Source organism: Eurosta solidaginis, chromosome 3 (assembly GCF_040869045.1).
Source record: "Eurosta solidaginis isolate ZX-2024a chromosome 3, ASM4086904v1, whole genome shotgun sequence".
Taxonomy (NCBI): Eukaryota; Metazoa; Arthropoda; class Insecta; order Diptera; family Tephritidae; genus Eurosta; species Eurosta solidaginis.
Window position 1 is genome coordinate 23,479,374 of NC_090321.1, and position 27,135 is coordinate 23,506,508.

General features: G+C 36.4%; 1 protein-coding gene across 1 annotated transcript in view; it reads right to left on the minus strand.

Moving 5' to 3' along the window:
* The window catches only part of LOC137246283 (senecionine N-oxygenase-like), a 339,460-nt gene that overhangs the window by 171,863 nt on the left and 140,462 nt on the right, over window positions 1-27,135 (minus strand). The gene's annotated exons all lie outside the window — the stretch shown is intronic.

Here is a 27,135-nt window from a genome sequence, read left to right on the forward strand (position 1 = left end):
TTCGCAAATGAAAAAAACAATTATAGCACTGATGAAATAACGAGATTACAAATGCAGTGGAAAAATATATGGGGTATTCCATCCCATTTCGACCAATTTTGAACCCGACCCCTTTAAAATTGGCTGAAAGTTTTTCTTCTTTTTCCAGCTTACGAAAGACGTTTTTCAAAATTTTTTCAAATTTTTTCATCCAACTCAAAAAAAGTTATGAATTTTTAAAAAAACACCGGTTTTGTTTTTAAAATGCTATAACTTTTTCAAAAATTGACTTTTTTTTTTAATTTGTTTTTATATGTACTTTTCGGAAAAAATACATAAAAATTTTTAAAGTTTTTTTTTTAATTTTTCAGTTTTTCGAGATTTTTCGAATTTCGTCATTTTTTTTTTTTTCTCATAAAAAACTTTAATCAATTCTGCAATCATCCCCACTAACCCGGAGTGGGCCGATTTTTTTTTATATTTTTTTTATGTAATTGAAAAAAAAAATTTTCAAAAATAAAATTTTTTTTATCAATTTTATTTATATAACAAAAAAATGTAAGAAAATGATTTTTAAGAATTCTTTTAGTTATATATTATGGTAATCTACGATTAAAATAACCAGGATTAATGACTGACACTGTAAACATGTAAGTTTACTAAAAATAATGTAACAAATTATGAATTTAGTTTCTTTATTTATTTATTAAAAATCATTTTCTTAAATTTTTTTGTTATATAAATAAATTTAATAAAAAAAATTTTCAAAAATAAATTTTTTTTTTTCAATTAATTAAAAAAAAAAATATAAAAAAAATCGGCCCACTCCGGGATTAGTGGGGATGATTGCAGAATTGATTAAAGTTTTTTATGAGAAAAAAAATGGCGAAATTCGAAAAATCTCGAAAAACTGAAAAAAAAACTTTAAAAATTTTTTTGTATTTTTTCCGAAAAGTACATTTAAAAAAAATTTATAAAAAAAAAAGATCCCAAACGGTCAATTTTTGAAAAAGTTATAGCATTTTGAAAACAAAAACGGTGTTTTTGTAAAAATTCATAACTTTTTTTGAGTTGGATGAAAAAATTTGAAAAAATTCTGAAACACGTCTTTCGTAAGCTAGAAAAAGAAGAAAAACTTTCAGCCAATTCTAAAGGGGTCGGGTTCAAAATTGGTCGAAATGGGATGGAATACCCCATGTACATATCTCCAAAATTGGAAAAATGTGTCTCCAGCATTAAGTTTTTGGTTTGATATTAAACAGTATAATTCCAAAAGCTTGTCTATTTTGTGCTGCCACTAAGTAATGCTGAAGTTTCAAGAACGTTTTCAAACATGAGTTTGATTAAAAGCAAACAGAAACAAAATGAGTTTAGTTATGTTTAAGTCGCTTCTGACAATAAGTAGTGGTCATAAACGGCTGAATAAATGCTGTCACGACTTTGAAAAATATTTATGAGTGTAGCAAAAATAATAATTCATCTTCTTAGGACGAAATCATAGATTTTGAAGTCTAAATCCCTTCAAATATATCTCGTCCCAACATAAACTGGAATATCTCACACGTGCATTTTAATGGTGATTCGACCACCCATAGAACGCTAAAAATTTAATAAAAAAATTGGAAAAAATTTAAATTAAATTTCATCGGCAAACATTTTGGCAAGTCGTATTTTTGGCGAACCTATAGCCGTTCCGTCATTGTAGTAGTGTGAAAAATACTTCTTACTTTTTAACGATACCTTACCGCCAAATGCCAAAACAAATGTTAAAAAAAAACATATTTTTGTTATTAAAAAATTTAAAATGAACTATAATATGTAAGGAAGGCTAAGTTCGGGCGTTATTCGAACATTACATACTCAGTTCGGAGCTATGGAGACAAAGTAAGGGAAAATAACCGTGTAAGAAAATGAACCTAGGGTAACCCTGTAATGTATTTGTATGACATGTGTATCAAATGGATGGTATTAAAGAGTATTTTAAGAGGGCCATGGTTCTATAGGTGGACGCCATTTAGGGATATCGCCATAAAGGTGGACAAGGGCTGACTCTAGAATTTTGTTTGTACGATATGGGTATCAAATGAAAGGTGTTAATGAGTATTTTAAAAGGGCGTGGGCCTTAGTTTTATATCTGGACGCCTTTTCGAGATATCGCCATAAAGGTGGACCAGGGGTGACTACAGAATTTGTTTGTACGATATGGGTATCAAGTGAAAGGTGATAATGAGTATTTTAAAAGAGAGTGGGCCTTAGTTCTATAGGTGGATGCCTTTTCGGGATATCGCCATAAAGGTGGACCAGGGTTGAATCTAGAATGCGTTGGTACAATATGTGTATCAAACGAAAGGTGATAATGAGTATTTTAAAAGGGAGTGGGCCTTAGTTTTATATCTGGACGCCTTTTCGAGATATCGCCATAAAGGTGGACCAGGAGTGACTCTAGAATGTGTTTGTACGATATGGGTATCAAATGAAAGGTGTTAATGAGAATTTTAAAAGGGCGTGGGCCTTAGTTTTATATCTGGACGCCTTTTCGAGAATTCGTCATAAAGGTGGGCCAGGGGTGACTCTAGAATGTGTTTGTACGATATGGGTAACAAATGAAAGGTGTTAATGAGTATTTTAAAAGGGAGTGGCCCTTGGTTCTATAGGTGGACGCCTTTTCGAGATATCGCCATAAAGGTGGACCAGGGTTGACTCTAGAATGCGTTGGTACAATATGGGTATCAAACGAAAGGTGATAATGAGTATTTTAAAAGGGAGTGGGCCTTAGTTCTATAGGTGGACGCCTTTTCGAGATATCGCATAAAGGTGGACCAGGGTTGACTCTAGAATGCGTTGGTACAATATGGGTATCAAACGAAAGGTGATAATGAGTATTTTAAAAGGGAGTGGGCCTTAGTTCTATAGGTGGACGCCTTTTCGAGATATCGCCATAAAGGTGGACCAGGGGTGACTATAATATGTTTGTACGATATGGGTATCAAATTAAAGGTACTAATGAGGGTTTTAAATGTGAGTGGTGGTAGTTTTATATGTGAAGGCGTTTTTGAGATATCGACCAAAATGTGGTCCAGGGTGACCCAGACCATCATCTGTCGGGTACCGCTAATTTATTTATATATGTAATACCACGAACAGTATTCCTGCCACGATTCCAAGGGCTTTTGATCTCACCCTGCAGAAGTTTTTCATTCTATTTTACTTAATATGGAAGACGCCACACCCATTTTACAAAGTTTTTTCCTAAAGTTATATTTTGCGTCAATAAACCAATTCAATTACCATGTTTCATCCCTTTTTTCGTATTTGGTATAGAATTATGGCATTTTTTTTCATTTTTCGTAATTTTCGATATCGAAAAATTGGGCGTGGTCATAGTCGAATTTCAGCCATTTTTTATATCAATACAAAGTGAGTTCGGATAATTACGTGAACTGAGTTTAGTAAAGATATATAGATTGTTGCTCAAGTTATCGTGTTAACGGCCGAGCGGAAGGACAGACGAACGACTGCGTATAAAAACTGGGCGTTGCTTCAACCGATTTCGTCCTTTTTCACAGATAACCGTTACCATCCTAGAATCCAAGACCCTACCAAATTTCAGAAGGAGTGGTCAATTTTTGTTCGACTTATGGCATTAAAAGTATCCTAGACAAATTAAATGAAAAAGGGCGGAGCCACGCCCATTTTAAAAATTTCTTTTCTTTTTGTATTTTGTTGCACCATACCATTACTGGAGTAGAATGTTGACATAATTTACTTATGTATATACTGTAAAGATATTAACTTTTTTTTAATTTGACTTAAAAAAAAATTTTTTTTTAAAGTGGGCGTGGTCGTTCTCCGATTTTGCTAATTTTTATTAACCATACATACAAAAATAGCAGTAACGTTCCTGACAAATTTCATCATGATGTCTTCAACGACTGCCAAATTACAGCTTGCAAAACTTCTAAATTACTTTCTTTTAAAAGTGGACGGTGCCACGCCCATTGTCCAAGATTTTACAAATTTTCAATTCTGTGTCATAAGTTCAACTCATCTACCAAGTTTCATCGCTTTATACGTCTTTGGTAATGAATTCTCGCACTTTTTCGATTTTTCGAAATTTTCGATATCGAAAAAGTGGGCGTGGTTATAGTCCGATATCCTTCATTTTAAATAGCGATCTGAGACGAGTACCCAGGAACCTACATACCAAATTTCATCAAGATACCTCAATATTTACTCAAGTTGTCGTGTTAACGGACAGACGGACCGACGGACATGGCTCAATCAAATTTTTTTTCGACACTGATGATTTTGATATATGGAAGTCTACATCTATCTCGATGCCTTTATACCTGTACATCCAACCGTTATCCAATCAAAGTTAATATACTCTGTGAGCGTTGCTACGTACGTTGGTACGTACGTACCTCTCTTGTACCTTTTTTGTTTTTGTTAGTTTACTGTACCTTGTTTAAGTATGATTTGAAATAAATGTGAAAACTTACATTGAAAAATATACATATACTTTTTGCAATGGGTTTTAGATTTTCTTGAAGAAATTTAACTCTTTCTAGCCCTTTTTTTCTGGATTTTATCCCCAAAGAATTTTTTTTCTGGCAACACTGCTGGGCATGCTTTTCTTGGCTACGCGTGGGACCCATTCATTAGGACAGGAAATTATTACTAACGCTTCATATGTTGATATACTCCAGGACATTATGCTGCCACATGCCAGAAATGAAAAGTCACTTATTTGGACCTACCAGCAAGACAACGACCCGAAATATACGAGCAAAGTAACAAAAAGATGGTTTGAGAAAAGCCAAATAAATGTCATGGAATGGCCGCCACAATCACCAAACGTAAACCCCATTAAAAATTTGTGGATTGATGTCAAGAAGGTAGTAGCCGCACGCAAGCCAACATCGAATACGCAACTATGGGAAGCTGTAAAAAGCTGTAAAAGCGCATGGGTGTCGATTTCGGTTGAAAGTTGAAAAAACTTGACTTAGTGACACGTCGCCGTGCAGCAATTCTTCTCGAAATTCGCTGCAGTTTTTCTAAGAATCGATTATAATTACTTTTTTATCTCACTCTTTTTAAACACAGCTGTTCTTGTACACAGGGTGTTATAACTTTGATTGGATAACTGTTCGTTGTATTATTATTATTATTTTATTTATTATGGCCAAAAAAGCCTAATTGTATAGTACAATTTACAATATTCATAATTGTTTCTTAAAACTATTTCATTAAAAAGAAATGAGTAAATTTATTGTTTAACTAGTATTAAATATTTAAATTTTTACAATATAGAAATAGTTTTTCTTTAAACTTAACAACGTTTTCACAGTCTTTTATCTCTGCTGGTAGTTCATTATACATTTTATAGCCAACGTGTTCTAAGGTTTTTTTGCGAACTCGGTTCTTACTTTGGGCAGTCTTAAATTTCTGCTACTCCTAGTTCCATAGTTATGGATCTCATGATTGTACTGTATCCTATCACTCAGATAATTTGGTAACATTCCCTGTGTTATGTAATGTATAAACTTCAAAGAGTAATAACAGATTAATTGTTTAATACTAAGCCAATTTAGCATAGGAAGCATAATACTTTTTGATGTTCTATAAGAGCATTTTAGTATCAAACGCATTGCTTTATTTTGCTGTATTTGGAGCTTATTAATTAACGTATCATTTGTTACTAGTATTATTGATGGGCAGTAAATAAAATGTGGTTCTACAATTGATCTATATACTAATATTTTGTGATGTTGGCTAATATGCTTACATCTTCGATACATAAATCCTATTTTCTGTGCAATTTTCTTCTCTAAATGATTCATGTGTTCTGTGAAACTTAGTTTCTCATCAATTATTACACCTAGGTACTTCATTTGATCTACTCTTTCAATTGCATTGGTTTTTATTTTCAGACTAGATTGGATTAAGTTATTATGGTTCTTGTTAAATATCATATACTTAGTTTTATCAATATTAAGTTTTAGCTTTCTACTGCATAGCCACTTAAATAAATTATTTAAGTCTTCTTGTATTTTCATGACAGCTCAATCTACATTTTTGTCACTAATGCTAACTAATGCATCATCCGCAAAAAGAATTATTTTACAATTTCTCAAGCAAGTTTTTATATCATTGATGTAAATTAGAAACAATATCGGAGCAAGTACTGAGCCTTGTGGCAGCCCAATGTTAACATCAACATCCAATGAAACTGCGTCTCCAATTACCGTCCTCTGCTTTTTGTTACTCAGGTAACTACGAAACCATTCCAAAGCTTTTCCCTTGATCCCGATTTTATCCATTAACTTCAGCAATTCATTTCGATCGATTGTTTCAAACGCCCTCTTTAAGTCTAAGAAGCAAGATACTACTACCTTTTTATCAGCAACAGCCTCTTTCCTCTCTGCAATTACCATATTCAATGCTGTTTCGCAGGAGTGGCCTTTCCTGAAGCCTGATTGCTCTGGTATGATTATATTATGATGGTCTAGGTATGCTACTAGTTGCTTTTTCACCACTGTTTCCATAATTTTTCATCAATAGGTAGGGTATTAATCGGACGCAGCTCGTCAGGTTTCATTGTATTTTTTACTTTTGCCACTGGTATTATTGTGGATATCTTCCAGCAGCTGGGAACAATGCCACTATCAAACGATTCGTTTATAATGTCCTTATATAAGTGTGCAATGTACACCATAGAGTCCTTGATAACACCCTCTGACAATAGGTTTTTACCGCCATATTTGTTTTTAAATGATTTTGTTATGTTCATTATTTCTTCTAACTCGATACTGGTGAGCTCAAATGTTGCTACCGAGTTGGTTGTTTCACTTTCATCAACAAAGTAACAATTCAAGACATTAGCTATATCGTTGCTATTTTCTAGACATTCACCGTTAAATACTATTTTTTTAATATGCTCTTTATTATCTGCAAGTTCCACAGCATCTTTCAAACATTTCCACATGGATTTCATATTTCCTTTATTATTAATCACTTGATCTTCCATGTATTTCTTCTTTTTAAGTATTATAGCTTTTTTATATATTTTTTTAATGGCATTATAATCATCCCAATGACCTGTGCTAATCGCAATTATATATAATTCAAATTTTCTTTTATGTAGTACCGTTAGTTCACGGTCGTACCACTTATTTCGCAATTTTATATTGATCCTCTTCTCGTACGTCAACGTTTGCATGGCTTCAGACAAGATATCATTCAAAGCCTGAACCCTATTTTCTAACACTATGTTAGATATAGAACTTATATCACATATCCGCAGCAGATTTATCAGGTTCTCCGCGCTGTAGTTCTCCCAACAGACAGCATTAGCATACTTTCTCATTCTGCAATATTTTGAAGTAGGTATCTGAAAGCAGATTGTCTCATGATCAGATATTTTATATTCGCTGGCACATTCAATTTTGATCTGGTCATTATTGGCAAATATTAGGTCAATTTTTGTAGCTGAGTTCTCCGTTACTCTCGTATTAAAATCAATTTTTTGTACCATGGCCATTTGTGCAAACACACTTCTAAGCTGGTTAGAGTACGTGGATGGTATATTCATGTTTATATTAAAGTCCACAATAATTAGATTATTATACGAATCTTTAAGGTGCTCTGTGACGATCTCATTTAAATATTTAACAAAATCTGCATCGCTGCTACTAGGTGAGTGGTAGATTACTCCAAATTTCCACTTTAGAGCGCATTTTTTAAATTTTATAATAATACACCATATGTTCATGTCGAAAGACTTATTGCATACAACGTTGAATTCTACTTGGTCATGTATATAAAATAACACACCACCCGAGTACCTACTGTGTGAATCACAACGGATTAATGTATATGTAGAAATATTTAATTCGGAGTCCATTATATTATCTGTTGTACAGGTTTCGGAGCACACTACTAAGGCTGGTTGTTTAACTTCCATAAGACGTTCTAGTTCTACTTTATTTGAAACAATACTATTAATATTAAGATATATGCACTGCAGTATACAGCCTTCCTTAGTACGTGTAGTATACGCTTTAGTTTTCCGTGATATAGTCACATTATATTTGGTTTGTTGCTAGTATCCCATATGTTTTTTCCTAACATTCAGCTTCTGCTGATATACAGGGCAAAATCTATCCATAGTATCGTGGTTTATATCTAGTCCCATATTCAGATCTTTGTTTGCTCTAATGCAGTTGATACATTTATTAATTGCTGTCTCATTGCATTGTTTGGAAAAATGTGCGCCATGACATTTAGTGCACACTTCCGTTTCTTTACAGTCTTTAGCTTTATGATTGAAACCTTTGCGCTTAAAACAACACAAAACCTGCACTGCATCATATACTCGGCAACGTTCCCAACCTACATTAAGCCTCTCTCCAGCTAGTACATTTGCGAACTCTTCAACATTCATTTCTATCACAGCATTATAATAGTTTTTCGCGTTCTTTTTCACTTCATATTGCTTAACAATTTTGATGTCCGTTTCACTTAAACAAATGTTTTGTCGTTTAATTCTTTGCACCAGTTCCTCGTCGCTATATTTAAAATTTATACCAGTCACCATGACTGCTGGTTTCACTTTTTTGGGAATCTTAACCTCATAGTTATTTCCCAGATTATTCTCAATGGTATTTTTATACTCAGTTGAGCAGAGCTCACAGAGTATATTAACTTTGATTGCATAACGGTTGGTTGTACAGGTATAAAGGAATCGAGATAGATATAGACTTCCATATATCAAAATCATCAGTATCGAAAAAAAATTCGATTGCGCCATGTCCGTCCGTCCGTCCGTCTGTCCGTTAACACGATAACTTCAGTAAATTTTGAGGTATCTTGCTGAAATTTGGTACGTAGGTTCCTGGGCACTCATCTCAGATCGCTGTTTAAAATGAACGATATCGGACAATAACCACGCCCACTTTTTCGATATCGAAAATTTCGAAAAATCGAGAAAGTGCGATAATTCATTACCAAATACGCATTAAGCGATGAAACTTGGTAGGTGAGTTGAGCTTATGACGCAAAATAGAAAACTAGTAAAATTTTGGACAATGGGCGTGGCACCGCCCAATTTTAAATGAAGGTAATTTAGAAGTTTTGCAAGCTGTAATTTGGCAGTCGTTGAAGATATCATGATGAAATTTGGCAGGAATGTCTGCTTAATAAAAATTAGCAAAATCGGAGAACGACCACGCCCACTTTTTAAAAAAAAATTTTTTTTAATTCAAATTTTAAAAGAAAAGTTAATATCTTTACAGCATATAAGTAAATTATGCCAACATTCAACTCCAGTAATGATATGGTGCAACAAAATACAAAAATAAAAGAAAATTTCAAAATGGGCGTGGCTCCGCCCTTTTTTATTTAATTTGTCTAGGATGCTTGTAATGCCATAAGTCGAACAACAATTAACCAATCCTTGTGAAATTTGGTAGAGGCTTAGCCTCTAGGACGATAACTGTTTTCTGGGCGAAATCGGTTGAAGCCACGCCCAGTTTTTATACACAGTCGACCGTCTGTCCTTCCGCTCGGCCGTTAACACGATAACTTGAGCAAAAATCGATATATCTTTACTAAACTCAGTTCACGTACTTATCTGAACTCACTTTGTATTGGTATAAAAAATGGCCGAAATCCGACTATGACCACGCACACTTTTTCGATATCGAAAATTACGAAAAATGAAAAAAATTCCATAATTATATACCAAATACGAAAAAATGGATGAAACATGGTAATTGTATTGGCCTATTGACGCAAAATATAACTTTAGAAAAAAACTTGGTAAAATGGGTGTGACAGCTACCATATTAAGTAGAAGAAAATGAAAAAGTTTTGCAGGGCGAAATCAAAAGCCCTTGGAATCTTGGAAGGAATACTGTACGTGGTATTACATATATAAATAAACTAGCGTTACCCGACAGATGATGTTCTGGATCACCCTGGTCCACATTTTGGTAGATATTTCGAAAACGCCTTCACATATACAACTAAGGGCAACTCCCTTTTAAAACCCTCATTAATACCTTTAATTTGATACCCATATCGTACAAACACATTCTAGAGTCACCCGTGGTCCACGTTTATGGCGATATCTCGAAAAGGCGTTCACATATAGAACTAAGGCCCACTCCTTTTTAAAATAATCATTAACACCTTTCATTTGATACCCATATCGTACAAAAAAATTCTAGAGTCACCTCTGGCCCACCTTTATGGCGATATCTCGAAAAGGCATCCACCTATAGAACTAAGGCCCACTCCCTTTTAAAATACTCATTAACACCTTTAATTTGATACCCATATCGTATAAACAAATTCTAGAGTCACCCCTGGTCCACCTTTATGTCGATATCTCGAAAAGGCATCCACCTATAGAACTAAGGCCCACGCCCTTTTAAAATACTCATTAACACCTTTCATTTGATACCCATATCGTACAATCAAATTCTAGAGTTACCCCTGGTTCACCTTTATGGCGATATCTCGAAAAGGCGTCCACCTATAGAACTAAGGCCCACACCCTTTTAAAATACTCATTAAAACCTTCCATATGATACTCATATCGTACACAAAAGTTCTAGAGTCACCCCTGGCCCACCTTTATGGCGATATCTCGAAAAGGCATCCACCTATAGAACTAAGGCCCACTCCCTTTTAAAATACTCATTAACACCTTTCATTTGATACCCATATCGTACAAACAAATTCTAGAGTCACCCCTGGTCTACCTTTATGGAGATATCTCGAAAAGGCGTCCACCTATAGAACTAAGACCCACGCCCTTTTAAAATACTCATTAACACCTTTCATTCGATACCCATATCGTACAAACAAATTCTAGAGTCACCCCTGGTCCACCTTTATGGCGATATCTCGAAAAGGCGTCCACCTATAGAACTAAGGCCCACACCCTTTTAAAATACTCATTAGCACCTTTCATTTGATACCCATCTTGTACAAACGCATTCTAGAGTCACCCCTGGTCCACGTTTATAGCGATATCCCGAAAAGGCGTCCACCCATAGAACAAAGGCCCACTCCCTTTTAAAACACTTATTACACTTTTCGTTTGACACCCATATTGTACAAACGCATTCTAGAGTCAACCCAGGTCCACTTTTATAACGATATTCCGAAAAGGCGTCCACCTATAGAACTAAGGCCCACTCCCTTTTAAAATACTCATTAACACCTTTCATTTGATACCCATATCATACAAACAAATTCTAGAGTCACCCCTGGTCCACGTTTATGGCGATATCTCGAAAAGGCGTCCACATATAGAACTAAGGCCCGCGCCCTCTTAAAATACTCATTAACACCTTTCATTTGATACTCATATCGTACAAACAAATTCTAGAGTCACTCCTGGTCCATCTTTATGGCGATATCTCGAAAAGGCGTCCATCTATAGAACTTAGGCCCACGCTCTTTTAAAATACTCATTAACACATTTCATTTGATACCCATATCATACAAACAAATTCTCGAGTCAGGCCTGGTCCACCTTTATGGCGATATCCCTAAATGGACGCCATTTCTATAGATCTATGGCCCACTTCCTCTTAAAATACTCTTTAATACCTTCCATTCGATACACATGTCATACAAACACATTCCAGGGTTACCCTAGGTTCCTTTTGCAACATGGTGATTTCCCTTACTTTGTCTCCACAGCTCTCAACTGAGTATGTAATGTTCGGTTACACCCGAACTTAGCCTTCCTTACTTGTTTATTTTGTCACGCTCATGGTCATTTTTGCTTTCAACAATAACAACTCCGCTTTGCCTTGCTACTATATTAGTTATTTGCAGCCCTTTAGGATCAACTTTCGAGTTTAGTTCAGTTTTGGTTATTTCTATATTTTGCCTTTTATTCGGCTTGACAATTAAGGGATGATTCTTTCTAATGTCTGGCAACACTTCTTTTTTTTTGTCCATCATTTTTTGTTATCGCTGCGTATGGCACTTTGGCTTCAACACTATTAATATTTTTCTTTATTTCATTGCACATTTTTTTATTCTCTTTACTTATTTCTTCAATCATTTTCTTATTGTCATCCTTGTTTGTTTTCAATTCATCACAGACCTGCTCGCTGCTTCGCCAAAGGCTTCGCTTGAAGCCTTCAGCAATTTCCCGTATTTTGTTCATTTCTACAACACTCTTTTCGCATGATTCTTGCGCTTTTTTCATTGCCTTAATTCTGTCGCTAAATGCAACTTCCACTGCCTTTAAAAATTGCTTTATTTCTCTTTCATGTTTTTTGAGAGCATTATCAAATTCATTCCTGTACTCAGATAGTTGTTTGCCATTTTTGCTCACTACCATCTGCATATCTTTTAGAATGTCATCTATGTTATGAACATACTGCACACAATCAGTACACATAAATCTGAGCATTTCACATTCTTCTAATTTATTAACACTGTATTGGTCTAAGCCAGAGCATTTTGGTGCTACATGATAAATTTTCCCACACACCCCTTCGCAACGAATTTTTGACACTTCTCCACGTATTGTACTTTTGCACTTGTCGCATTTACTCTCCATTTTCAAAATTTCCGTTCGTTAACACGATAACTTGATATTGAGATATCCTCACCGAATTCGGTACCTGGGCTTATCTGGACCCAGAATAGATTCGTATTTAAAATGAGCGAAATCGGACGATAAGCACTCCCACTTTTTCGATATCGAGAAAATAAGATACCTCAAAAACGAATACCGCTAAGCTAATCAAATTTAGTAGGTAGATTGGTTTTATGCCGCAAAATATAAATTCCAAAAAATTTTGGAATATAGGCTTGGCCCCACCCCACATTTAGAAGAAGAAAATTTGGAAGTTTAACAAACCGTAAATCAAAAACCGTTAAATATATTATACTGAAATTTGGCAGAGACACTATTCGTGCCAAATTATATAGACTGAGTGCAGATAATCAAAATCGGTTAAAGACCATGCCCGCTTTTCCTTAAGGTCTAACCTTAACAGTGTTTACAATGACTCTATGATATTTAACAACGTTTGACTGATATTCTACGTCAGTAGTGGTATAGTTGAGCTAAATTTTGGAAATGGGCGTGACCCGCCCATTTTTGTCAGAGCTACAACTGTTTGCTCTAAAAATGAGCGAAATAGCCTGAAAGCCACACCTACTTCAGCGTTTCAAGTGCACAGCTGGGTATTTAATGTTCGGCTTCACCCGAACTTAAGACTTTCTTACTTCTTTAAGGATGTCCTACTAAGATTTTGACCGCAGCTGTATATGGTCATATATAAGTACTTAAATGTTTAAGTTCCACCCAATTTCTATGAATTGAAGCGTTCTACTAGTAACATTATGATATCCATTAAGTCCGCTGCTCATGTTCCCTTTTATGCAGGTATACAGTCGTGTAATGTCGCGTCCGTTACTCAGGACTTGCCCATATGCATATATTATAAGTCTATTCTTTGTTGCTTTTTGCCTGTTGCGTCGACAAGATGAGGAAATCGCAAGACAGACTGTTGTCATACGAGCTTATCAGACATGACTATGTTTTTTGTTTTGGCGAGCGTTTGAATTTTTGCTAGCTATATTTACATGTTCACTGCATATATAGTATATCTACATACATATACAAATGTATGCGCCAGGCCTATGCCACTTTACTTTCTTTTTTAAATAAACAATTTTTAACAAAACTCTGCAGTTACAGCGACGTTTACAAAATTTGCGTTTTAAACTGATAAACGGAAAAATCTATTAGTATTAAGAGGTGTGGTCTTACCAATACCAATGCTCGAATGAATGGAATATATTTCATCCCATCTGCGCGATCGAAAACACGCTGTCTCAGCTAATTTTTGAAGACTACCCTATTTCAGAACTTATTAGAAGATTGTACTATATTAAAATTCGGTTGATAAATGTTTTGTCTCAATTTTTTTTTTTTTTCAAAAATGCATTATTTCAAGAAAATTTCAAAAAAAGCAAACGATTTAGAGAAGAGATTAGCAAAATGGCAGCCGAGATAGATAGGGTGATCTTACTCAGTCTAGATCATTGTGCACTACAACTTTGAAAAGGGGGAAAAATAAACTCATATATTTTTTATAATTGCTAGACTTGATTTTTCCCAAAGTTGCGCACATCATGTATGTATGTATATTATTGACAATGTATGACATGAAAATTCTCATTTGCTTGTTGGTGTGACAGGGCGTATGATGAACTAAAATCGTTCCGTGGCATTTAACTAGAGGTAGGTACTAATAACGAGAGATTATATATGATTATATGTGATTTATCCTGCTATATGGGGCAGAAGCATGGACCATGAGAACAGCAGATGAAGCGGCTTTGGGAGTGTTCGAGAGAAAAGTTCTTCGAAAGATTTATGAACCTCTATGCGTTGGCGATGGCGAATACCGAAGAAGATTTAATGATGAGCTGTACGAGCTATACGCAGGCATCAACATAGTCCAGCGAATTAAAACGCAGCGGCTGCGCTGGCTAGGCCATGTTATGCGAATGAAAGATGATGCTCCGGCCAAGAAAGTGTTTCTATCGGAACCCGCCTATGGAAGCAGAGGTAGAGGGCGGCCCCCACTCCGTTGGAAGGACCAGGTGGAAAACCATTTAAACTCCCTTGGTGTGACCAATTGGCGCCGGTTGGCGCAGCGAAGGAGCGGTTGGCGCGCCTTGTTGGACGGCCATAACCGTTTGGACGGTTAAGCGCCAATTAAGTAAGTAAGTAAGTATGTGATTTATCACAGATTTTTGTTTTTAATAGCGAAATGCGGCAAAAAGTTTACTCAAAAAGTGCATAGAACCATTTTCTGAAAAAAATTCAGGAGCAGTTCGACGTACTTATGAATAATACACTATAGGACAATCAAATAGAAGTGGCTATTCGTGAGGACTCTTTTTATGCGAAAACATCATTGACAAACAAATTTCCAGACCAATAGCGACAGCTTCGAAAATATTTGCAAAATTTAAAATAGAATTGCAAGTTAGATACCACCATATTTATTATATTTTAAATGACATATTGCCTGATCCAGTTTATTCAACAAGTCGAAATTTGATGGTTTTATTTTCATTTGCAATGTTATTGTTTGGTTCACGCGTGTTGGGCGTCCAAAATTGTCAACCGATATATATGCAATTGCAGTTTATATAATTAGTTTACAGATTATGCGATGTGACCACATTCTCTTTGTATGTAAGTATTTATGTTTTTGTGTGCATGGGTATGTAATTGTCATGTCATGGATATGATAATGCTATAGAATCACACTTTGGTCCGTTTCCCTTCTTTCTTACTAGAGCTTACGATTTCTTCTCGAACACATGCGAAATTTTTGAGACCCGAGAAATCGAGAACTCGACTTCTCGCGAGACTCTCGTGTCTCGAAGTACTCGTAAATCTCGCGAGCTTCTTGACATAAACGTAATTGCTGTATGGACAGTATTTATACACTTGGTTTTTTACTTGTGAATTTTTTTTTATTATATTGCTTTTCAATGACATTTAAGTCAAAACATATTTATTATACATATAATTTGGTTCACAATATTTTATTTTTTTAACGAGACATCGAGAACACGGCTTTTCGCGAGATTCTCGAATCTCGAAATACTCGTAATACTCCCGAGCTTATTGACTTTCAATTCCTTCGCTGCATTCGCAGTATTCTATACATTTCGGTGTTTTTTAGTTGTGGTTTTGTGGAAATTTTCGCTTGTGTTTCAGAAGAAATCGTAAGCTCTATATAAAACAGCTAATGAATCGATTAAATTGAATGTCGAGAAGCTCGCGAGCCTTACGAATAATTCGAGGATCTCGCGAGAAGGCGAGACTCGTGAGAAATCTCTTCTCGAACAAGTTCGATAAATCGTACGCTCTATTTCTTACCGGGAACGGGACGAGGTGCCGATTTATTCTAAAACAAAACTTAGTTATTGGGCTATGTGCTTGAAATTTTGAACAGGGGTTGCTTTTTGACCAGATAGTTATTCGAGACATTTTTTATTTCGGGACCAGCAAAACCCTAACTTATGGTGCAATTTGCTTGAAGTTTGGTAAAGGAGAAATATTTATATTTGAGAGAAGTTTGGAGGTAGAAAAACAGGAAAGAAGAAGATAGAAGGCATTAGAGGTGTAGGGTAGTTGACGGGTATAAAAATAAAGTATGGAAAAGAAAGAGTTGAAGTGAGAGAAAAACACGAGAGAAGAGGTAGAGGAGAGTAAATGGTAGAAAGGACAGTGTTAAAGCTATAACTAAATAAAATGGATTTTCAAATAGAGGCTGACATATGAAATAAGTGAGCGACAGCAACACGCCGTGTAATACCCGGTAGAATAATTAAAAATAAAAATATAAAAATGTTTCGACCACGTGGCTCACGACCTACGATTGCGCAGAAGAGGGAAAGTGACAGCGGAAAAGAGAGGGAAAAGAAGATTGAAAATAAAAGAATAAGGAAATTTTCAAATATTCAAAATCCAAAACTAGGGCAGACCGAACTAACGCTAGTTCTTCACAAAAAATTTCAACTTGTCCATCATAATTTTTCAAGTATTTTATTGTGTAGTCCCACTGATGAGTTATGACATTAAGTGCTTTCAGCTAACACGTTTCCGTAAGTTGGGTCAGAAAATTTTTGGTTTTATGAACTGAGAGTTCAATCACTTTAAAATGTCAAAGAACTTCCAAAAATATGACGTAAAATCTAAAGTGTTGAGTGCAACGTTTGATAGACAGTTTTGTTTGATGAAAACGCTCAATAATCGCCAGACTTGTGGCCTGCTGGTGTGAATGTTCGCCCTTTCCGTTTTTTTCCTCATGTGGAAAAGCAACTCCAGTTCACCTAGCTTCCAGCAGTAATGAGAACATAATTAACAAACAGCTTAAAGTGTATTTCCAAAATGCTTCTGGTATCAGGACTAAATCGCACATTTTGAGAGCATTTAGTTGCCAATTGGAGTACGATATTTTTGTCATTGTTGAATCCTGGCTTACTTCGGATTTCTTCGACGCTGAGTTCTTCGATCCTAAGCTATTCGTCGTTTTTCGTAAGGACAGGGATTGTACTAAAACTGGGCGTTTAAGAGGTGTTGGCGTACTAATCGCTGTCCAACGCAAGTATAATGCCTCCCTTATTATGTTAGATAATTCTGATACCATCCTTGACCAGATCTGCGTCAACGTCCGCGGTTCTCCACAGTCTGGATCTCTATATCTGGTTGCATCATACATACCGCCGAACAGCTTGGAAGAAATTTACAAAAGCTCATGTTAACAATATATCGTCCCTAGTTTTAAATAAATTAGGAGATAATCACTTATGTGTTTTAGGGGATTTTAACCTTTGTGATATTTCTTGGTCTCATAGTTACTCTGCGTCAGGCCTATTACCTAATAATATTACTAAGTCTTTTGAGTCATACGTTATAGATAATATCTTAAGTCTAAATTTGCATCAAATCAATAGTTTCAAAAACAGGCTCGATAGAATATTAGATATAATTTTTATTAGTAATGACATAAATTCTAATCTTTCTGAGTGCCATGCGCCATTCGCTCCGACGGATATGCACCATTCTGCTCTAATCCTTAAACTCGAATTTTATGAGTTTGGAGCTGGTCTTTAATTGATGATTTTTCATTTAAATTTTCGAAGTGTGATTTTTCTAGACTCGATCAGGATCTAGCTGAAATAGACTGGGCCAATTTGCTTTCCATCTCTGATGTTGGTCATTGCTTTGAAATATTTAAGTTGACTCTCTTTGATCTGTGTACGAGGCATATACCAGTTGCGAAAAGGAAACCATATAGGTTGCCATGGTACACAACAAGGTTAAAAAAGTTGAAGAATTTAAGAAACAAGTTCTTCAAAAAGTTTAAAAGAACCAAAAACCCGTTATTTCTTACCAAATATAAACATTATGTGAAGGATTTCAACTGTCTAGAGAAGTTTCTTTACAGAAACTACATTACAAGCTTTGAAACGAATATGAAGTCTAACCCGAAAGCATTCTGGAATTACGTTAAGTCGAAGAAATCTCGCTCCTCGGTGCCTGCCACCGTCTTCTACAATGACAGACCTGCTAACACTCCCCACAATGTGGCTAACGCGTTTGCTGAATTTTTTAGTTCTAATTTTGCTAATCATGATGCTAGTCCCTCGTCTGACTTCTCGTCTGAAATTTATTCGTCCCTAAATTTTGGTTCAATGTCAATTTCATACGAAGATATCTTCAGTGGTATCTCGAAACTGAGCCACTCTACTAAAGCTGACATTGATGGTTGCCTTGCTAAAAGGATGCACTTCCCTAGTTGTCCCGTTAGAGATCATGTTCAATTTTTCACTTAGCTTTGGTGAGTTTATTGATGCTTTGAAATTCGCCTCGATAACTCCTATTTATAAATCTGGCAGTAAGACTGATGTCTGCAATTACAGGCCAATTTCAAAGCTTTCCACCGTTTCTAAGCTATTTGAGTGCGTTGTCAAGGAAAAGATTTATTTTTCAGTGAAGCACTTGATCTGTCCGAGACAGCATGGGTTTGTTTCTGGTCGCTCTATCGTTTCCAACCTTGTGGAGTTCAGTGAATATTGTATCTCTGCCTTTTCATCTGGTCTTCAGGTCGACTGTATTTACACCGACTTTTCCAAAGCTTTTGATAAGGTATCGCATGATGTTCTAATTCACAAACTGTACTGCCTTGGCTTTCATTCAACCTTTTTGCAGTGGCTAAAATCATATCTAAGTAATAGATGGTGTGCCGTCTCTATTGATGGGGTATCATCAGATCCCTTTTTGGCAACATCGGGCGTCCCGCAGGGTAGTATTTTGGGACCATTACTTTTTATCTTATTCATCAATGACATTAGCTCATGCTTCTCTTACGCTAGATTTCTGTTGTACGCCGATGATCTCAAAGTTTACTCTGTTGTAAATTCCGCAAACGATATGATTAATCTTCAAGCTGATATTGATAAACTTTACTCCTGGTGCATTAGATCTCATCTTTCATTAAATATAAATAAATGCTTCCACGTAACCTACTCAAAATCTCGTTCAAATCTCAACAGTTCGTTTAGTATCGCTAACAGTACGTTGCAGACTGTTGAAAAAATCAAAGATCATGGGGTTGTATTTGATACAAAATTTATGTTCGTGAACCATATTGATTGCATCGTTGCCAAGGCCTATGCTATGCTAGGCTTCATTCGGCGTAATAGTTCGGAGTTTTCTGACCCGTATACTTTAAAAGTACTCTACTCCTCATTCGTGCGTTCTCATCTTGAATATGCTACCATCATTTGGAGACCTTTCCAACAATTCTCAATCAACAGGCTTGTGCGAGTTCAAAAAGTTTTTCTTAAGTATGCTTTACGGTCACTAAGGTTTACATACCCTCTTCCTCCATATACTGCTCGTTTACTTCTTTTGAATCTTAAATCCCTGGAAGCCAGGAGATCTATTCTCTCCTTGACTTTCTTGTTTGCCATTATCCACGGAGATGTAGACTGCGCTGACCTTCTTGTGGAAATTAATTTTCATGTTCCAAGGAGGGATCTTCGTAATGTTTGCCCGTTTTATGGTATCAATATTAGAACCAATTATGGAAGGAATGCGCCAATTGCACGTGCCCTGAACGAATTCAATAAGATTTCATCTTCTATTGAGCTTGATTTTTCTATGTGTAGGGACGCTTTTATAAATATTATAAATATTTTAAAGTCAGCTATTTAATTGTTTTTAATTTGTGTGTCATAAGAACTTATTATTTATTGTAAACTATATATTTACATGTATATTTTGTTATCTTTGTGCTAATATTTTTTGTATCTACCATTATTGGCAGTCTGTAAGACCTGTATCTTCATAGACTGAATAAATAAATAAATAAATAAATAATAATGTCGATGCAAGAAAAAAAACGATATCAGCACCAAATATCGAATATGTATTCGGTGCATTGATACTAACATCGATATTTGTGCATCTCTATATGTACTAGAGCTGAAAAACGATCGATAAAAATAAACAAATGAACGGCGCGACAACCTCGCAAGAGATTTAAGGCCGAGCATCTCTTCCAATTTGCGTCGTGCTCCTTTTAATTTTACCTACAAATTGGTGGGGCGGGACGGGACCTACTCATTTTATGCCGACTCCGAACGGCATCTGCAAGGCGGATGAGTTTTCACTGGGAGCTTTTTCATGGGAGAAATACACTGGGAGTACTTGCCAAACACTGCCGAGGGGCGACCCCGCTTAGAAAACTAGGAAAAAACGTGTTTCTAAAATTTCAATGTTGTTTTGCCCGGGGCGTGAAACAAGGATCTTCGGTGTGGTAGGCGGAGCACGCTACCATCACACCACGGCGGCCGCTGTTTTGATGTTTTCAAAAAAACTATCGATAGTTTTCAATATTTTCAAAGTACTATCAAATTTGGGCAGACTGCTAAAAACAATTCCAAAAATTGCGAAAGAGGTATCAAAGGACGTGTTCTGACCTCGATATCAATAATCCGAAAGCGAAAATAAAAAAAATTTGCTTCTGTAAAGTAATATTTTCAAAAAAACCGTTGCACATTTTCATGTGGCTGTTGAACTTTTTATGTTGCTGTTGTACACACACGCATACCTATGCACAAAGGTGTTCCATGCAGGAATACTGTCGAACGCGTAGCCGTAGTCGAACCAGTGTAATTTCTTAAAAATGCGGCTATTAAAATAGAAGTTCTGCGAAAGTATATTGTGAATCCTGCCTTCGATGTGAAATCGAAATGAGTTTACAGAAGTACAGATTGAGATCTGGACTCTCAACAGAAGATGCCCTGCTAAGCTTTTGTTCCGTTATTTATGGCGAGTGGGACAAAAAAAAGAAATTCGCTGGCCTGTTATCACGAAAGCATTTGATATGGTTGATCACCAAATACTGTTATATAAATTGTATTGCGTAGGCTTTCGTGGCTTTATGTACAATTGGCTGAAATCATATTTATCAGGAAGAGTGCAGAAAGTTAAGGTTGGCAATTGTTTAAGTAATTCTGTGAAAATTACCATAGGAGTACCCCAAGGATCTGTTCTAGGTTCAATACTGTTCCTTGTTTATTTAAATTCTATATTTTCTTTGCCGTTCTATGGAAAGGTTACCGGTTTTGCAGACGAACTTGCTGTAACCTATAGTTGTTCATTTGTTGATAGTGTGGTTTGCTAAACATAAATTGATCGTCAGCAAGAAAAATCAACTGATGTATTTCAATTTGCATCAAAAAACCGCACCTGATATTGCTATTACATTCCACGCCACTGACTGCAGACGTTTCGCTCTGATCAATATTTCATGCTCTGGCACATTGTTTTATCATGTAATAAATTGTAGCTATAAGTGTTTCCCAATTGAAAGAGTTTATACCTTCCAATATCGGGGTGTTTCTGTGGACCAATCCTTAAGTTGGTCAACACATATTTCTCGCCTGAAGTCATACATGCGATCTACTGTACGTTATTTTTAGAGTCTAAGGAAGATATGTTCAAATGCAACGCTTAAGACGCTTTATTACGCTTTACGCCCCATTACTGATACTTAGCATAGAATTGACTTGACTTGGCGTAAACTTGGCAACTTAGCCTTGATTATATGCCAACGTTTTTACTTAATTGTCTGATCAACGCCCTAGATTTATGAGGAGTATGATGGCTAGTACCTAGGACCTACATAATTATTTTCTAACTTTTAGTATTATTATTATTTATTTTGTTTTGTTCATTTTCCGATAGGGTGGATAAATGATGTATATTGGAAAGATTTTCCGTTATCCCTTATCAAATTTGGTTGCGAGACAAACCGGTTTCGGCGTTGTGCCATCATCAGTGTCGATTTTCGTTCGAAAATCGTTCCAATATACATCATATTATTATTACTTCATGTAAGTGTTGTTTTCAATAAAACCGTATACCTTAAACATTTTTTTTTAATTATTTTATTTTATACTTATTTCAGTCTTTGGGATCATATAAACTAATTCTTCAATGTTAGTAGCTAAGCTACTTTCTGCCGACTACCGTTATTGACAAAAACTATCGACAGTGAGTCAAATTTTAAACCATCGATACTATCGATAGCCTATCGATTGTTTTCGATATCTAATGTGTGCTTTAATATGGTGAGTCCGAATCGAACATAACGATAGCTAGAGTACCCTTAAAATTTAGCATCAATTACCAAAAACCCAAACAAATCTTCCTAAGCACAAACCCCTCGCCCCAAATTCGAATTTCGTACATTGCACTAATCACAAAACACAGGTCAAATTCGAATTAGAAATTGCTCCCGCTATCAAGAACAGCTATTTTTTTTAATATTTAATCCAAAAATTATGAATGAACACATGATGCGGAGGTGTCTGACAAATATTAGAATTAAATGCTGCGCAAAAACCAATTTTTTATAAAAAAAAAAAATAATTTAAGTAATTAAGTACATAATTGCAATGTGGCAGCTAAGTAAAAGTATACACGTGTTTATCTACTTTGGGACTTAAATATAACGAAGAATTACTAAAACAAAATGTACAGAACTTGAATTGAAAATAAATGAATGAAAATACATACATATTTCCTTGTCAAGTTGCAGAGACACTCAAAGAACTTGGTCATACCAGTCGCTACATTTGTTAGATATGTATGTAAGTATCCAACACTTGCCCATACATATATCACTTTTAAGTTAATAACAATATAAAAGCAACTGTTAATGTGCAGCTCCAATTGAATTTATTTAATATCAAAATCGAGATATGAAATTGGGTTGCGCTGCAGCACTTAAATACCGGTCAATCAACTTTAAATCGGGTAACAATTACCTATATGTACTTAAAATAAAAATAAATAAATGTAAGGCGCGATAACCTCCGAAGAGATCTAAGGCCGAGCTTCTCTTCCAATTTGCGTCGTGCTCCTCTTGATTTTCCCGGACAGGACCTACATGTTTTATGCCGACTCCGAACGGCATCTGCAAGGCAGATGAGTTTTCACTGAGAGCTTTTCAGAAGAAATATACCCAGAGCGCTTGCCAAACACTGCCGAGGGGCGACCCCGCTTAAAAAAATTTTATTCTAATTGAAAAATCTTATTTCTAAAATTTTGATGTTGCTTTGCCCGGGGTGTGAACCCAGGGCATACGGTGTGGTAGGCGGAGCACGCGAACATCACACCACGGTGGCCGCCAATGTGTACTTAGTTATGTAATTTATAAGTAAATTTGCACCATATGCAGAAAATCACCATTGACTAAAAAATTCCGCCTGTTTACTATACTTTATACATGTAAATATACAGCGCTGTGCAATGCAATAACAACACAATGAATTAAAGAGCATGCACGAAAAATACGTTTGTAGGTGTGTAAGGACATTTAGTTTAAATTTCCAGTATAGCTTCTCCGGAGCACGAAGAGTGTTGTTGTTGTAGCGATAAGGTTGCTCCCCGAAGGCTTTGGGGGTGTTATCGATGTGATGGTCCTTTGCCGGATACAGATCCGGTACGCTCCGGTACCATAGCACAATCAAGGCGCTAGCCCGACCATCTCGGGAACGATTTATGTGGCCACATTAAACATTCAGGCCATTCCCTCCGTCCCCACCCCCAAGTTCCATGAGGAGCTTGGGGCGCCAGAGCCTCGTCTGTTAGTGAAACAGGATTTGCCGCGGATAGGTGACAATTGGGTTTGGAGAAGCTATATATTGCGCTGGCAACCTGAAGGGTTGCGCTACACAGCCCCTTGAATCTGGTATTTTAGTCGCCTCTTACGACAGGCATACCTACCGCGGGTATATTCTGATACCCTAACCCGCTGGGGGTTTCTGTGAGGGGCTCTCTTTCGAAAAGAGAAACAGAAACCGATCAATTCGCAAAATTCCTATACATACAGCCCAATTCTAAACAAAAATTCCGTGCGAGTTTCTTCCCTTCTCCCATTCTTCGTATTCTAAATAAAAATTCCTTCTGAGTTTTTTCACTTCTCCCTTTCTACCTATTCTGAACAATGTTCGAAAAAGCGGAAACCGGTTATGGGAGAAAAGTAGGTATGTATTATGAATGTGAGTGAGAGGGAGATTTCTCTGCCCTTTCTTAGGAGTATTTTCACTTGTTCAATTAAAGGGAATGCATCAAAATAGTTAGAACACTTATTTGTACAAATTTGTGCTAAAATATGTACATTCTATCACCATATTCTTTATTTTAAGTCGAAAAATATAGCATAAGCAACGGAAGAGCTCTTGGTATATCTGAAGCAGGCATCCAGAAATTACGCAAGGATTTTTTAAGAAGGCCTAAATAGGTTTTGGCATATGACGAAAGACGAATTCAACTCGACTTGGCCGCCAGAAAATTGCTTTGTCCCGCCGTCTTCTTCTTCTTATGCTCCTCTGTTGATGTTGCTGTAGCACAAATTCATTACTCATTTCAGTGAATACCACATGAAATGCAATAATTTGCATTGTTTATATTTTATTTCTTAATTTCAAACAAATTTGCAACAATAATTAAACTTTTCAATATTTTAAACAAAATGAGAAATAATAATAATATCAATTAACAAAACAGCTGACTTCGAAAATTCGAAATTCCTATTTCCCAATTATTGTTCTCCCTAGGAGAAAAGAATTGGAAAAATTTTTTCGCGGGAATAAACTAATCCGCGAGAACAAAATTCCGAGGAAATGTTTAGAATTGGGCTGATAATGTAATTTGCGTTGCATTTGATACGTAGGTAGCTTTTGGGTAGGATGGTGGAGGGGGAGGGGAAGTAGAGGGGGAGCGAGAGCGAGCAGGAGTGGGAAATGGAGAAAAAGAAAAGGAAGCACAGCTCCACAAGCGTCTAGCCTAGTCACGGGCCCAAATGAGGTACCAAATATTTGGCGCTGATTTTATTGATTTTATTATAATATTCGATATGTATGTATACTAGCGTACCCGGGAGACCTTGTACTGCCGGAAAATTGGTTTGACTACATTTAAAAATTGAGCATTACCTCTTCACTATCTATCACAATATCTCCTAATCTATTTGAAATGTTTCTTAATATTTTTGTTCATCACTTATTCCATTTGTATCACTCTAACTTGACCAACCGATTTCGATATCTTTGTTTGTATAAACTTCTAAGAAACTATATAAAACTAACGCAATTTTGGAAATCCCATTCATTTTCATATATGTATAAGATATCGATATATAATCAACCCGTTCCCCCGCCCGAAAATATTTCTTCCTGCGATGTAACTACTCCCTCAGTATACAGTTGCATTTGTCACATTGCGGTTTCTGCAAAGGAAATCCTTTTTTTCTTATTGCCTCCCCTGCCCCTCGCCATGGGATCAAGCTGTTTCTCCACCGTGTTTCCCACTTTCACATTCTCGATTTATCTCCCTTATTCTCCCACTTTCTTTCCTGTCCCTTAACTTCCCTCTACTTCTCGTCATTGAAGGTCATTTCACTTCCTTCCTCTCATTCATATCTTCTCCTTGCACTTTCTTCATTTTTATATCCGTTTCCTACTCACACTTGCTTTCTTCTCCCTCACCCCCCCCCCCCCCCCCTGCTATTTCTTCGTTTCCCCAATTCCCATTCCTTTTTCGAAGGACGGCCTGAACAATACATTTCAAACGAATCGCACAATAAATACGATTTTCTGGAATGGTTTGGCATTTGGTCCACATGCCGGAAAGGAAGTTTTCCAAATATTAAGTTGTCGAAGAAGAACACCTGTTTTTTTCAAAGAGGTCGATCAATAGTCCACTTTATGTAAAGAAATGTTTCTCAAATATTAAAACAGGCAAAGAGGTACCCATGTACCGAGTCTAAAGCGAATCGCACCATAAATATTATTTATTACAAAGTTTGTGTCCTAGTCCACTTTTCAGAAAGAAATAAATCATAAGCTACATGAGGAAATATGCCTGTACTTATTTTCAAAGAAATCGCAGCATAATAAACTTTTTTATTATAGGTCGGCCCCTGGTTACCGTCGCGAAAAGTTAAGCATGAAAACGGACCAAATTGTGAATCCCAAAGTAACCCCATATCCCATTGAATACACAAGTAAAATTTCATCAAAATCGGTCTAGTCGTTTAGGAGGAGTTCAGTCACAAACACAAGTTCAGAAGAGACGTATTAAATTATATTGTGACGAAATCGAGCAGTCTTACCGCCACAGGAAATGTGTGCAAGGAGCGTGTACTGACTGTAGATACGGGGCATCTCATTCCTTAATCCGATCTGACTTTGTCAACAGGAGATTAAAACCGTTACCTGGAGCAAGATTACGTACGGTTACTGGCGAGTATAACCAAGTCCAAGGAGAAGTGGTATGTGAGGTCTTAATTGGAAAGGTCACGGCTCTACACAAATTCGTTGTGGCGGAGATCGTTGATGAAGTCATATTGCGAGTGGACTTCTTGCTTGACCATGGCTTCAGGATCGACATGCAAGGAAGGAATATACGCTATAAGAACCAGGATGTACCACTTAACTTCAGTTTGGAGAAAGGGTTCAGCAATAAGCGAATGCTGGTGGAGGCGATTCGACAAAGGCCACAGAAGTCAAAGAAAGTAGAGCGGGCAAAGATTGATGGAACGATTGGGCCAAACAAATCAAAACCGAAGGTACCTGCGAGAAAAACACTGGCATTGACATTGTGAAACGTCGGAACGATACTGATTATGAGAAGCCAATCCGTCAAGCGCAAGCTCTACGAAGTAGTTCATGAGTAATGAGTAGTAAGATGAAACACAGGTTTGACAAGAACAACAATTCGGAAGGTTTCTTGGAGGGAGATTTGTTACTGTTATACAACCGTCACCGGCGGAAAGGTGTTCCACCCAAATTTTGGTGCATTTGGGAAGGCCCGTACAAAGTTGTGAAGAGGAACAGTGATGCCATCTACCGCATACAAACAATTGGGAAACCACGAAATAGAAGGGTGGTCGGGACGAGCATCACTAAGCCGATACTAAGCAACCACTCGTATGTACGTAAACAAATCAATCATCACGTACACACATACATACAGCCCAACAGAGAGATACTCACAAACGCATG